A 15,995-nucleotide genomic window follows, 5' to 3' on the forward strand; every position below is an offset into this window, starting at 1 on the left:
GAGCTCCCCAATGTCAGAGGGGCCAGGAGCTCCCCAATGTCAGAGGGGCCAGGAGCTCCCCAATGTCAGAGGGGCCAGGAGCTCCCCAATGTCAGAGGGGCCAGGAGCTCCCCAATGTCAGAGGGGCCAGGAGCTCCCCAATGTCAGAGGGGCCAGGAGCTCCCCAATGTCAGAGGGGCCAGGAGCTCCCCAATGTCAGAGGGGCCAGGAGCTCCCCAATGTCAGAGGGGCCAGGAGCTCCCCAATGTCAGAGGGGCCAGGAGCTCCCCAATGTCCGAGGGGCCAGGAGCTCCCCAATGTCCGAGGGGGCAGGAGCTCCCCAATGTCCGAGGGGCCAGGAGCTCCCCAATGTCCGAGGGGCCAGGAGCTCCCCAATGTCCGAGGGGCCCGGAGCTCCCCAATGTCCGAGGGGCCAGGAGCTCCCCAATGTCCGAGGGGCCAGGAGCTCCCCAATGTCCGAGGGGCCAGGAGCTCCCCAATGTCCGAGGGGCCAGGAGCTCCCCAATGTCCGAGGGGCCAGGAGCTCCCCAATGTCCGAGGGGCCAGGAGCTCCCCAATGTCCGTGGGGCCAGGAGCTCCCCAATGTCCGTGGGGCCAGGAGCTCCCCAATGTCAGAGGGGCCAGGAGCTCCCCAATGTCAGAGGGGCCAGGAGCTCCCCAATGTCAGAGGGGCCGGAGCTCCTCAAGTTTATTAACCTGTAAAGGCAACTATTTATTGGAATTTACATGTTTTGTGGTTAGTTTGCTTTTTGTCTGTGCTGGCAGAAGGAAATGTCAGGGTGTGATATATAAAGTAATGATTGTTACTCTGTATAAGGAGCTGGTCACTGTGTATGAAGTGATGATGGTGACTCTGCATGAAGTGATGATAGTGACTCTGTATGAAGTGATGATGGTGACTCTGTATGAAGTGATGACGGTGACTGTACAAAGTGACTGTATGAAGTGATGATGGTGGCTCTTTATAAGGTGACTCTGTATGAAATGATGATGGTGACTCTGTATAAGGTAAATGTATGAAGTGATGGTGACTCTGTATAAGGTAAATGTATGAAGTGATGGTGGCTCTGTATTAGGTGACTGTATGAAGTGATGATGGTGACTCTGTATTAGGTGACTGTATGAAGTGATGATGGTGACTCTGTATTAGGTGACTCTGTATAAGGTGACTGTATGAAGTGATGATGGTAACTCTGTATTAGGTGACTGTAAGAAGGGATAATTGATGGTGACTCTGTATTAGGTGACTCTGTATAAGGAGCTGGGTCCCTCCCATTGGGCTGTATTGTTTGTGGTGGGGAGGGGCGGCCATTTTGTTGGGGGAGGGGTGGAGCCATGTTTCGGGCAGTGGGATCTCATTAACCCCTGTATAGCCGCCTGCCGGCTGTCTGTGTCCCGCTAACCCCCTGGAAGTCCCCTGAGAGCCCGGCCGCCGTGGGCCCCCGTGATCAGGCATCGCCCTGGCCAGCTATCTGGCTGGGCCGCCGGGGTCCTGCGCTGAGAGCCCGTGCTGGGGGGACTGGGAGACCCCGGGCCGACTGCTGCTCAAACACCGCGGTGAGTTGTTACATTGTAGCGATTTCTCTTTAAATGTCTGTAACCTGCACCCCCCCAGCACCCCCAGCCCTCACCCCTCCCCCACCGCGGGCACTGGGGGGCTGGCACCGGGCCCCCCCTGCCCCCCGCATTCCTGGCCTCCAAATCAACCCCGATCACAGGCAGCCGGGGGGAGCACAGGGGGGGCTGGGCCTGGGGTCTGTATACACAGAGAGAGAGACCCCCACCCCAATAATATACCCGCCGCCCCCCACAGCCCAGCCTTGGGGGACCGGGCCTGGGGTCTGTATACACAGAGAGAGACCCCCACCCCAATAATCTGCCTCCCACAGCCCAGCCTGGGGGGGCCGGGCCTGGGGTCTGTATACACAGAGAGAGAGAGAGAGAGACCCCCACCCCAATAATCTGCCTCCCACAGCCCAGCCTGGGGGGGGCCGGGCCTGGGGTCTGTATACACAGAGAGAGAGAGAGAGAGACCCCCACCCCAATAATCTGCCCCCCACAACCCAGCCTGGGGGGGCCGGGCCTGGGGTCTGTATACACACAGAGAGAGAGAGAGAGAGACCCCCACCCCAATAATCTGCCTCCCACAGCCCAGCCTGGGGGGGGCCGGGCCTGGGGTCTGTATACACAGAGAGAGAGAGAGAGAGAGACCCCCACCCCAATAATCTGCCCCCCACAACCCAGCCTGGGGGGGCCGGGCCTGGGGTCTGTATACACACAGAGAGAGAGACCCCCACCCCAATAATCTGCCTCCCACAGCCCAGCCTGGGGGGGCCGGGCCTGGGGTCTGTATACACAGAGAGAGACCCCCACCCCAATAATCTGCCCCCCACAACCCAGCCTGGGGGGGCCGGGCCTGGGGTCTGTATACACAGAGAGAGAGAGAGAGAGAGACCCCCACCCCAATAATCTGACCCCCACAACCCAGCCTGGGGGGGCCGGGCCTGGGGTCTGTATACAGAGAGAGAGAGAGAGAGAGACCCCCACCCCAATAATCTGCCCCCCACAACCCAGCCTGGGGGGTCCGGGCCTGGGGTCTGTATACACAGAGAGAGACCCCCACCCCAATAATCTACCCCCTGCCCCCCACAACCCAGCCTGGGGGGGGTTGGGCCTGGGGTCTGTATACACGGAGAGAGAGACCCCCACCCCAATAATCTGCCCGCCACAAGCCAGCCTGGGGGGGGCCGGGCCTGTATACACAGAGAGAGAGAGAGAGAGAGAGAGAGACCCCCGCCCCAATAATATACCCCCTGCCCCCCACAACCCAGCCTTGGGGGGGGCGGGCCTGTATACACAGAGAGAGAGAGACCCCCACCCCAATAATATACTTCCTGCCCCCCACAATTACGATCTCAGCCAGCCTGGGGGCCTGGGTACTGTATACACAGAGTGAAACACCCCAATAGTATGCCCCCCACAACCCCGATCATAGCAAGCCTGGGGGGTCGGGCCTGGGGTCTGTATACAAAGAGAAAGACTCGCCCCCCCCCCCCCATTAATATACACCCTGCCCCCATCACAGGCAGCCTATTATTATTATTGCCATTTATATAGCGCCAACAGATTTTGTAGCGCTTTACAATATTATGAATCGGGGGATTTAACTATAAGTAGGACAATTACAAGAAAACTTACAGGAACGATAGGTTGAAGAGTAGTGATGTCCCGAACAGTTCGCCGGGAACCGTTCGCTGGCGAACATAGCGAGTTCGGTCCACCCCCTATTTGTCATCATTGAGTAAACTTTGACCCTGTACCTCACAGTCAGCAGACACATTCCAGCCAATCAGCAGCAGACGAATGACGAATAGGGGGCAGACCGAACATCGCGCGTGTTCGCAACCGCGAACACGCTATGTTCGCCTGCGAACGGTTCCTGGCGAACTATTCGGGACATCACTATTGAAGAGGACCCTGCTCAAATGAGCTTACAATATATAGGCCTAGGGGGTATATCAAGAGAGACCCTCATCACTGGGAACTACCCCCAATAATCTACCCTCCCTGGGCATCTACCTCAATGCCCCAATAATCCACCTCCAATCCTCTTCTCCCCTCTACCTCCATTAATGAACATCCACTGGGCATCTATCATCTCTACATACAGTCATCTACCCTGTGTACCTCCGACCATGTACCCCCACCACCTCCAACTATGAACGCCCCTCTGCCTTCAATTAGGTACCCCCGCCTCCATTCGTCTACCCCCTCTACAGCTCCTGTAACCCTCTTTCCTCAAATCTCCTACTCCCTAACTCTGCTTAGCTGTCAGCCTTCTCCTAATCAATATACCCTGCTAAGCAACTTCTACTGATTAATTACCCCCCTGCACCTAATCCGTTTCCCATTGCTCCTATAAAGTTATTATTCTGTATAATTTGGAGGACACAGGGTTAGTTTGTAAGGAATTTTGTTGTGGATGTATTTTTTTTTTTTTTTTTAAATGTGTTTATTATTCAGAAATTACTTTGCAGTTTCTGTGCAATAAAATGATGAAACCAGCCCCGTAGTGAAAATTTATGTATGTATATGTGTATAAGTACACACACAGGGATGCCTATTTCTGAGTGCAACTTGTTTCAATGCTCCATAGTATATGCCACGGACATTGTACCAAAGTTATTCTATACTATAGAGAGTCAGTTTGTTCATACTGTATGTTAGGAAAAATTCCTATGATCAGCTGAGTAAACTGACCGTAATATAGGGGATTTGGTTTGTAAACATGTCTGTGTGGGACATTGTACTGGTGGGACTTGGTGTATATTGCTTGTTGGATGGGGACATTGTACTGGTGGATATGGTGAATGGACCTGGTTTGATGGGGACATGGTACTGATGGGATATAGTGTTTGTAGCTGATTGGATAGGGAGATTGTGCTGGTGGGACGCGTTGGATAGCGCTAGTGGGATTTGGATGTTTTGCAGCTGAATGGATGGAGACATTGTACTGGTGGGATGCGTTTTATAGAGCTTGTGGGGTTTGGTGTTTCAAGATGATTGGATGGGGACATTGTAACATGGTGTATGAGGTTGGTTGGATGGGATACTGTGTTTTGGAGCTGATTACATGGGGACATTGTACTGGTGGGATGCGTTTTATAGAGCTGTTGGGATTTGGTGTTTGGAGCTGATTGCATGGGGACATTGTATTGGGGGGACATGGTGGTGTATGGATGGGGACATTGTACTAGTGGGATTTGGTGTTTGGAGCTGATTGGATGGGGACATTGTACTGGTGGTACTCAGTGCATGGAGCTGAAAAAAATATACTTTTTTATGTTGGATATAGTGGCACATCCATTGTATTGGTGGGAAAAAAATAACACATTTTCAAAAATGCCTGCAAGAGTAAGCTAGAATATAAGTTAGTTTGAGCAGGGCCCCTCTGCACCTTCTGGTCCTCTACGTCCAACTTGTCTTCTTGCAGCTACTTGTTGTTAGTCCATCAGTTGTACAGAACTGCACAATTGATGGTGGCTGTTTGGTATACAGGTTGCACATAGTATGGGTCACATTTGGGGATACTGTACCCAGAGCATTGTCTGCAAAGAAGGTTCGTTTCCGGCTTTGTACTGGTTTGTTGTATTGATAACCGTATATGGAAGTTGTGCTTTGTAGACATTGTTTGAAAATGTGAGGGGACGCGGTGATGTTCGCAAATGTGAGGGGACGCGGGGACGTTCGCAAATGTGAAGAAGTTGGGGGTGTTATTAAATGTGAAGGAAGGCACCAGAGGGGAAATAAAGGAAAAGAGTGTTGACATTTGGATCCAGTAAATCGCTGGAAGGTGATGACATAACACTGGTGGAACTGGTTAAAATCTAAGAAGATTATGGTGTGGCATCACATGGATCTGATAGTTTGGAGGAAAATTATGATATCTTTAGCATCAGCCAGTAAGAAGAAGGTTGTATAGAACCATAAATCAGTAGAACTATGTAAATGGAGGGGGGTGGTACGAAACCAAAGGGCATGCTAATTGGATCCTAGTATGGAGTCAATGGGACCTAAAGGGACACTCCAGGCTCCCCCACACACTATATGCACTGTGTAGGTTAGATTACAGTTAGTTATACTGGGTGGGTTTATATTATTAAAGGGACACTCCAGGCTCCCACACACACTAGATGCATTCTGTAGGTTAGGTTACAGTTATACTGGGTGGGTTTATATTATTAAAGGGACACTCCAGGCACCCAGATCACTGGGTGCCAACTCCCACTACGCCTAACCCTGCAAGTATAATTATTGCAGTTTTCTATAAACTGCAATAATTACCTTGCAGGGTTAACTCCACCTCTAGTGGCTGTCTACTAGACAGCCACTAGAGGGTGCTTCCTGGATTATAGCACAGATTATCTGTGCTAGAGCGTCGCTGGACTTCCTCACGCTGTGTGAGGACCTCCAGCATCGCTCATTTCCCCATAGGAAAGCATTTAAATTATTTTTCAATGCTTTCCTATAGGGAGCGCTAATGCGCATGCGTGGCATTGCCGCGCCTGCGCATTAGGACTACCCGGCCGGTGGGCGGGATCAGTCTCGCCCACCGGCCGACGGAATCAGTAGGAGGAGCGGCTCGGAGGAGGAGACGGTGACGAGGGACATTGTCAATGCCTCAGGTAAGTGACTGAAGGGGTTTTCACCCCTTCAGTAACCGGGGATTGGGGGGTGGGAGGGAGAGGGGACCTGCAGTGCCAGGAAAATGGTTTGTCTTCCTGGCACTGGAGATTCCCTTTAAAGGGACACTCCAGGATCCCACACACGTTAGATGCACTGTGTAGGTTAGGTTACAGTTAGTTATACTGGGTGGGTTTATATTATTAAAGGGACACGCCAGGCTCCCACACACATTAGGTGCACTGTGTAGGTTAGGTTACAGTTAGTTATACTGGGTGGGTTTATATTATTAAAAGGGACACTCCAGGCTCCCACACACGTTAGGTGCTCTGTCTAGGTTAGGTTACAGTTAGTTATACTGGGTGGGTTTATATTATTAAAGGGACACTTCAGGCTCCCACACACGTTAGATGCACTGTGTAGGTTAGGTTACAGTTAGTTATACTGGGTGGGTTTATATTATTAAAGGGGCACTCCAGGCTCCCACACACGTTAGATGCACTGTGTAGGTTAGGTTACAGTTAGTTATACTGGGTGGGTTTATAGTATTAAAGGGACACTCCAGGCTCCCACACACATTAGATGCACTGTGTAGGTTAGGTTACAGTTACTTATACTGGGTGGGTTAATATTATTAAAGGGGCACTATAGTCACCTGAACAACTTTAGCTTAATGAAGCAGTTTTGGTGTATATAACATGCCCCTGCAGCCTCACTGCTCAATCCTCTGCCAACCTCCCTGCATGTGACTTGCACAGCCTTCCATAAACACTTCCTGTAAAGAGAGCCCTATTTAGGCTTTCTTTATTGCAAGTTCTGTTTAATTAAGATTTTCTTATCCCCTGCTATGTTAATAGCTTGCTAGACCCTGCAAGAGCCTCCTGTATGTGATTAAAGTTCAATTTAGAGATTGAGATACAATTATTTAAGGTAAATTACATCTGTTTGAAAGTGAAACCAGTTGTTTTTTTTCATGCAGGCTCTGTCAATCATTGCGGGGGGGGGGGGGGGGGGGGGGGGGGGGGGGGGGGGGGAGGGGTGTGGCTAGGGCTGCATAAACAGACACAAAGTTATTTAACTCCTAAATGACAGTGAATTGAGCAGTGACATTGCAGGGGAATGATCTATACACTAAAACTGCTTTATTTAGCTAAAGTAATTTAGGTGACTATAGTGTTCCTTTAAAGAGACACTCCAGGCTCCCACACACATTAGGTGCACTGTGTAGGTTAGGTTACAGATAGTTATACTGGGTGGGTTTATATTATTAATATTGTTGCCATTTTTCCGAAGTGTTAAAATTCTCTTCAATCTGTTCTCCAAGGATTAGTTAATAAGGACCGAATGACAGACGCTGTATTCTCAGCTTTAGTAACATTTCCAGTTAATGATGGTTCTTTTTATGGGATTTGGGGTAACAATGAATCTTTACAATGTCTCTCCAGGCAGTCTCTGACTCTGTAGCATGTGCAGACACCGATTGTAATACTGGATTAATTGAGTGATTGGTAGAATTCAGGCAAGAGTGCCAAATGAGCATCAGTATATATAATCTGTTTCCTAACTTTATATCTGTTTTGTGAATGGTGATTTACATTGTTTCTTTAGAGGAATGTCCTCAACCGCTCAGGTAGGTAAAAATTGGCTACGGTTTCATGGTGTGCATGGCCTAGTGGGTCCAGGTGGCTGCCTGCAGATCCCTTCAGCACACTGAGATACTCCAGGCGGGTGCGTCTCATTCTGGACTATAGAGACTGATCTTTGTCCATAATGTCTTGTCTAGCAGGTGTTTATGGGATGTGTAGTTAATCCTTAAAGAGTTACTAAAATGTTCACATAAGATTATTTTAACAGCTCAGTAAACTGATTGCAGCTGCAGTATGGCAGTTATCTGTTTATAAATATCCCGGTTCCCCGTTTAGTGAACAGAGGTGTTTTACTATTGTCAAAGTTGTAGACTGCGTGTGCACACTCCACGACACAGGTCTCTCCAGGGAGTGGGAAGAGAGACCCTTCTTTATTGTGTATGAGACATGCGCAGAAACGCTGCTTAATTGACCAAAGGCTACGCAGGTAACTGAGAGCTAGTGCATGTTCATTAATCCTGGCATCACGTTCACTCACCTCAAACCAGTCTTGGCTGTTTAAAGGGACACTATAGTCACCAGAACAACTACAGCTTATTAAGTGTTCTTGCATAGCAAGACCACTTAATGTTATCTCACATATATATTATTATTCTTATTATAGCCAAATTTACCACCCTAACTCCTCCCACAGTTTTTACACTACATAGACAAAAATATACCAAAACGTGTGGATTGTTCCCGATCGGATTGCTATTACTTTGTGGAACGTTTCGACCGAATGGTTCACGGAATATCGTCGTTCTTGTGGCGAAATTGGTCCCATAGGAATGAATGGCAAAATGTTCAAAGCTAGAGTGGGAACTGGCAAAAGCTGAAAAATCAGGACATGATTTCTAAACTGCCACCAATCCCTCATTTTCAAGCCCACCTGCACAAATCGTATATCAAAATGTTCAGCTATCCCTGCTGCCACTAGAAATGTCCACGGCTAATCCATGGTCCTGATAGTTTTCACAATATGACCATTTGTTTGCAACTCACGCCTTCTATTGACATTCATTGAAACTTCACTCAAGCCAGCTCAAACTTGAAGGGTAATTTCTAAACTGCGACTGTGCCTTCATTTGTAATACTTCAGAGACATACTATGCATCAAAATGTAGGTCTGGGTCTTGTGATTCTCACAATATAAAGCTCTTCACTGTAGGATGTATAGTTTTTAAAATACGACCGTTTGAAGATGGCAACCGCCAAAATACTCTGACCTGTGCCAGGCTGCAGCAGCAAGTGATGTCATAGACAGGGCCTTTTGCACCTGATAATGTTTTCATAACTGTATGTTTTAATGTAACTGTGAAGCACTTTGGGCAACAACGTTGCAATTAAATGTGCTATATAAATAAATAATAACAGTTACTCCGCCCACTCCAGTTGTAGACTACTGGTGGAGGCAAGAACACTTCACACAATTTCCCCAGAAATTGTAGCTTTTCTAGTTGAATTTGTTCTGGTGAGTAGAATCCTTCCCTTCAGGCTTTTTGCTGTAAACACTGTCTTTTCAGAGAAAATGCAGTGTTTACATTACAGCCTAGTGATAACTTCACTGGCCACTCCTCAGATGGCTGTTAGAGATCCTTCCTAGGTTCAATGCATCTCTATGAGGAGATGCTGATTGTCTAGGGCTGTGCTTGAATCATTCTGGCTCTGCCCCGATCTGCCTCCTTGTCAGTCTCAGCCAATCCTATGGGGAAGCACTGTGATTGGATCAGGCTACCACTTCTGATGATGTCAGAAGACTGCTTGTTTTTCTGAGACAAACAGCATGCAGAGTTACAGCTTCAGGGTTGAATACAGTAAGACTTTGCTATATGTATGGATGCATGAGGGTCCCAGGGGGGCTAGACGGTGGTTTTAACACTATAGGGTCAGGAATACATGTTTGTGTTCCTGACCCTATAGTAATCCTTTAAATTGCTCATTGGTCTTCTGATAAATTATGCTTTCAACCAAAGTGTTCTTTAAATGTACATAATCCAGTGGACTCGCTCACTATAAACTAGCTGCAAAATCCACAAATATATTTGTTTTAGGACATATCTGATTTAGTCACAAGTAACAGGGCTTTAGTTATATGTATATGATCATACATTGCATACGCTTGCCTTGTGTACTATAAATAAATAGATTTTGTCTCCCCACCTGGGTGGTATGTACGTGTATTCCTCATTCTCGGTTCCTCTACCAGAGGCCTGGGAGTTTGAGGGTTCTGCGCAGTATCTTAGCTGTTCCCAGAATGCATTTTTTTGGACCGTGATTTCAGATGTCCCACCTGGCAGCTGTTGAAGCCACTCCCCCAACTTGGGGGTCACAGCGCCGAGTGCTCCTATCACAACTGGGACGACTACTACTGCCTTCACTTTCCATGACCTTTCTAGCTCTTCTTTCAGTCCTTGGTATTTGTCCACCTTCTCATGTTCCTTCTTCCTAAAGTTATAGTCACTGGGTATTGACACATCCACCACCATTGCAGTCTTCTGTTTCCTGTCTACCACCACAATGTCAGGTTGGTTGGTGAGTAGATCAACAGAGAAATATTTAATAACCCCTGTATGGGGGATATCCCAGTCAGGGGTGGTCAGTGTGAGTGGTACCAACCCACACTGGGCATGAACCCTAATAACGTTAGAAAAGAAAAGGGGGAACATCTCCTGAGGATATACTCTATAACATCAACCTCTTACCTTACATTTGGACAAGTCAGCATCTTGGCAAATCTCTCCCCTTTTACCATTCTTTTCTGTGTTTTGGTTCAATAGAAGCCCATTACCGTATATACTCGAGTATAAGCCGAGTTTTTCAGCACATTTTTTGTGCTGAAAAAAACCAACTCGGCTTATACTCGAGTCAGAGTCTGTATTATGGCAATTTGCATTGCCATAATACAGACAGGTGGCTGTGGGGGCTGCAGAGCGGTTACTTACCTCTCCTGCAGCTCCTGTCAGCTCTCTCCTCCTCCGCGCCGTCCATTTAGCACCTCGGTCAGCTCCCAGTGTAAAAAGGAGAGCCCCCTCCCTGCCATGTATCAAGCAGGGAGGGGGGACGAAAAATATATATATTATAATACTAAAATTAAAAAATAATAATTAAAAAAATAACAATCTAACAAAAAAATAAAAATTAATAAAGTAAATAATATAACAAAAAAAGATTAAAATAACAATAAACAAAATGCCCACCCCCCAACACATACACAAACACACACTGCATCACACAAACACACACTGCATCACACATACACACACTGCATACACACACTGCACTCATACACACACACTGCACTCATACACACACACTGCACTCATACACACACACTGCACTCATACACACACACTGCTCTCATACACACACACTGCTCTCATACACACACACTGCTCTCATACACACACACTGCTCTCATACACACACACTGCTCTCATACACACACACTGCTCTCATACACACACACTGCTCTCATACACACACACTGCTCTCATACACACACACTGCTCTCATACACACACACTGCACTCATACACACACACTGCACTCATTATATACACACACTGTAAATAAATATTCTATTAATATACGGTAATTTTTTTATGATCTAATTTTATTTAGAAATTTACCAGTAGCTGCTGCATTTCCCACCCTAGTTTTATACTCGAGTCAATAAGTTTTCCCAGTTTTGGGGGGTAAAATTAGGGGCCTCGGCTTATATTCGGGTCGGCTTATACTCGAGTATATACGGTAATTTAAGGTCGATTCAAACCAGATATCCTGATGGCTTAATACAATAACTGTTTGTAATTGAGAGACTTTATGCCATAACAGACTAATACCATTAGTACCATTCTGCCATTTATTGACAGATATGGGTGTTTCTGGGTTATACATTTTAGGCAAATAAATATAGCCTGTTTGTTTACATATTAGATATCTAGTCATCCTACTGTCACTATATGGTATCTACTATAGTATCTCTTCCACATTAATTGTTATGTTGTATTTTTTTGTCACAGCCTATTTACCATTTTGTACCCCAATGGGGATCTCTCCTCAGGAGATTATCCCCATCTTCTTTTCTGGTTGGCTAGTACTTGCTTGTTTGTCTGGATCTTAGCCCTGTCTTTCTCAACCACCCTTTGTAGTATCTCTCATCTGGACGTAGGCAGGTCCAGCCCATATTCTTTGCAGATATTTTGGTACACAATCCTCCTTCCTTCCTGCTGGAGTACAGTCTCCGGTTGATGGTTTTCGGGTGAAATCGTTTCTGGGTCTTGACATCCATGGTGACCAGCTCTTCTCTTGGCCAGGTTATTATTCCAGCTTGGTACCTGATGACTAGTAGGGCATATGTGTTGATGACTTTTATCTTGTGCTGAGACTTTAAGACTCTCTTTGGAGGTACTTGACTGTTGCTATCCTCCTGGTCTCTTCCTCTTGGTTGCCATGTGTTTGTAATACCCCCAGGCACTTGCTGTTCTCTACATCTCCTATTTGACCTTCTGGTACTTTAACTCCTTCTGTCATGATCATCTTCACTTTTTTGCCATCTTATTTAGTCTGGACGACATTCTGATGTTCTTGCTGTATATCCTAGTTAGGTGGATCAATGAGTCAGTATCTCGCTCACTCTTGACATACAGCTTGATGTCGTCCATGTAGAGTAGGTGGCTGATGGTAGCTCCACTCTTAAACCTTGATCCGTATCCACTCGTCACAATGACATGGCTTAGGAGGTTGAGGCCTCTGCAGGTCAGTATCATGGATTGCACATCACCTTGGTAAATGTCATATATGATGTTCACTTGTGTTATTGTCCTGGAATTGGCTTCTAGAGTTGTTTTTCTACTTTCCCATTGAGATACAGGCTCTTAATGTCTTGTTGACCTTGTTTAGAGCCAAACATTCCAGTATCCATGTGTGTGGCATTGTGCCATAGGCTTTCTTGTAGTCAATCCAGGCTGTGCACAGATTGGTCTGTCTGCTCTTCATTTCCCATGTAACTGCTTGGTCTACCATCAGTTGGTGTTTTGAGCCTCTGGTGTTGTTTCCAATCCCCTTTGAGTATTGCTCCTGTACTAATCCATGTGTCCATCGATCTTGGAGGCTATGATGCCTGACAGGACCTACTATGTTGTGGAGTGGCAGGTGATCGGCCGGTAGTTAGATGGTGGTGTTCCCTTGTGGACATTCCTCATAACCAATATTGTGTGTGTGTGTGAGGAGTCGGCCAATTATTAGTTGCCTTTTTGTACTGATTGCCGATATTCTGTACAATTAAAGTTCTCTACACAAATCTGGCATTAACTGAACATTTGGACAGGAGTCACACTCCTATCACTGTCAGCCTGCTGAGTTCATTACAGTAGACTATTTACGGTCTCCCCTCCCTGCCTTCAGCTGAGCTGCGCATGTGGGGACTCATAGAAAGGGGTGACATTAGATCTCGACGTGGCACTTCATTGGTCAACAGCGTGTGGTGACTGGGAGAGATAAGTTATCTATAGTGTCTGTAAATTACAAGGCAGATGACTATTAGCAGTAAAATATTGATCTATCACAAACGCATATAAGTATAGAAATATCACAGACAAGTGGGATACAGTTGTATACTTAAAAGAACACTATAGTCACCTAAATTACTTTAGTTAAATAAAGCAGTTTTAGTGTATAGATCATTCCCCTGCTATTTCACTGCTCAATTCACTGTCATTTAGGAGTTAAATCACTTTGTTTCTGTTTATGCAGCCCTAGCCACACCTCCCCTGGCTATGATTGACAGAGCCTGCATGGGAAAAAAAAAACTGGTTTCACTTTCAAACAGATGTAATTTACCTTAAATAATTGTATCTCAATCTCTAAATTGAACTTTAATCACATACAGGAGGCTCTTTAAAGGACCACTCTAGTGCCAGGCCCCCACCCTCAGGGACCCCCTCCCGCCTGGTTCTGGAAAGGGGTTAGGGGTTAAAACTTACCTTTTTCCAGCGGTGGGCGGGGAGCTCTCCTCCTCCGATCCTCCTCTTCTCCTCCCCGTCGGCTGAATGCACACGCGCGGCAAGAGCTGCGCGCGCATTCAGCTGGTCACATAGGAAAGCATTCATAATGCTTTCCTATGGACGCTTGCGTGCTCTCACTGTGATTTTCACAGTGAGAATCATGCAAGCGCCTCTAGCGGCTGTCAATGAGACAGCCACTAGAGGAAATAGGGGAAGGCTTAACCCATTCTCTGAAACTGCTATGTTTATGAAAAAATGGGTTAACCCTAGAAGGACCTGGCACCCAGACCACTTCATTAAGCTGAAGTGGTCTGGGTGCCTAGAGTGGTCCTTTAATTAAACAGAACTTGCAATGAAGAGAGCCTAAATAGGGCTCTCTTTGCAGGAAGTGTTTATGGAAGGCTGTGCAAGTCACATGCAGGGAGGTGTGACTAGGGTTCATAAACAAAGGGATTTAACTCCTAAATGGCAGAGGATTGAGCAGTGAGGCTGCAGGGGCATATTCTATACACCAAAACTGCTTCATTAAGCTAAAGATGTTATAAAGAAGCTTATACTATGTCCTTTCTCACTTTATTGGTGTTAAAATTTTTAACCATATTGCTATATATACACATCAATTCTAGAGAGAAAAAAAAAAAGCTTATCATGCTGTTGTAGAACACATTTATTTTTCATTTTTCTTATGAATAGCTTAATAAATTCATTTGTTAATTATATTTGCTATGGTGTTATTTACAAAAGAATATTTTGTATGTAGAAACATGTTTTATTTATTAATTTCTTTCTCTATATCTGTTTTTTTTTTTTTTCCTGTATCTGTGTTTTTTTTTTTTTCTTTCACCAACAACATTTACAAATTCTTCAGTGTTAATCATCAAACGCTTTTTTCGAAAACTATAAGAAAGATATAAAAGAAGGAAAATAAATGTATCCTATTAATAAATTCACGTTTGTTTTTTTTTGTCCTCAGTGGAAGGCAGTGTGTGACTGGCACATCCTGAGACGCATGGCTAGTAAAGTGACATGGAGACTAGCAATTTGAGGGTAATAATGTACTTTGGGGCTAAAGCACTAAAACCACTTCAAAACCTTGATTGGCCATTATTGGCTCTAAGCAAACTGCCTTTGGTTGCCGGGGAGAGAGCTGTATTTTGGACAGCACCCAGAGACCCACTGAAACATAACCACTACTGTGTGATATAATCATACAATCACTTGTAGACAAAATGCAGCTAGAACAGTGTGTCATGGCCGCCTGTTGGAATGCTCCGTTGACGCGGTTTATTTAAGCGCTTTCCATTAATCCTTTTTAATCGCGGTTAGAGCGGATTGCAGACACCGGATGCTCTCGATTTAAAAAAAAAAAAAAAAAAAAAAAAAAAAAAAATCACATTTTGTAATCATGCAAAGTTGTGATGGTGCTTGGTGTCACTTGCTGGAAGTCAGGTGGCTAATTATAGTCCTCTAATGTTATTAACGTTTCAATGAGGAAGAATGCTTTCAATTAACGGAAAACATGCTGCCAATTACCCACTGCTTATTGTAAAGCTATTCCACCGCACATAATGCGGGACCGGGTTAAATATATATTTATTGGAAGTTCTGCTGCGGTATCCCGGATATCCTATGCATTGTGACAGCTGCGCCACATCTGCAGGCGTCGATATATAGAAAGATTGATTCGCCCCTGGGAAACATTCAGTCTGGTGATCTGAGTTTTAATTTGTGGATGGATTTAATACTTCATTATACTCATTGTTCACTGAGACGTTCTTGAGCTAGGATACGCTCCCCCGTCAGCACATATATGGTGGACTACATCTCCCATAATCCTCTTCCAGCCATATGGCTTGCAAAGCATCGGGAGATGTAGTCCACCACACCTGGAGTACAGGCGGTTGCCTACACCTGTTCTATAGGTAGAATCGTCGTATTCCTTTGCAGTGCTACCTGCTGGCAGAAATGGACAATAATAATAGGGCATCGTTTGTGTATTGCATGTGTGCTCTCATTGAAAGCTGTGCTGTGTATGAATGCAAACTCAGATCTCCCATGGACAGGCCTCTACATTGTTTATCCCGTAATACCAAAGCGCTGCGTCTGGGAATCGCTACAGCGACCAGAAACGGAGCGGAGGCAGGGGAGCTCTGGGCAGCATAAGCTCTGGTTAGCGGTA

General features: G+C 46.0%; 1 protein-coding gene across 2 annotated transcripts in view; it reads left to right on the plus strand.

Moving 5' to 3' along the window:
- The first annotated feature begins 1,379 nt into the window (after positions 1-1,379).
- Positions 1,380-15,995, plus strand: part of BICRA (BRD4 interacting chromatin remodeling complex associated protein) — a 52,506-nt gene continuing 37,890 nt past the window's right edge. For both annotated transcript variants that reach the window (XM_063431282.1, XM_063431283.1), the window contains exon 1: positions 1,380-1,557. The gene's annotated coding sequence lies outside the window, so the exon portion shown is untranslated. The remainder of the gene's footprint in view (positions 1,558-15,995) is intronic.

Source organism: Pelobates fuscus, chromosome 9 (assembly GCF_036172605.1).
Source record: "Pelobates fuscus isolate aPelFus1 chromosome 9, aPelFus1.pri, whole genome shotgun sequence".
In the NCBI taxonomy this organism is placed as follows: Eukaryota; Metazoa; Chordata; class Amphibia; order Anura; family Pelobatidae; genus Pelobates; species Pelobates fuscus.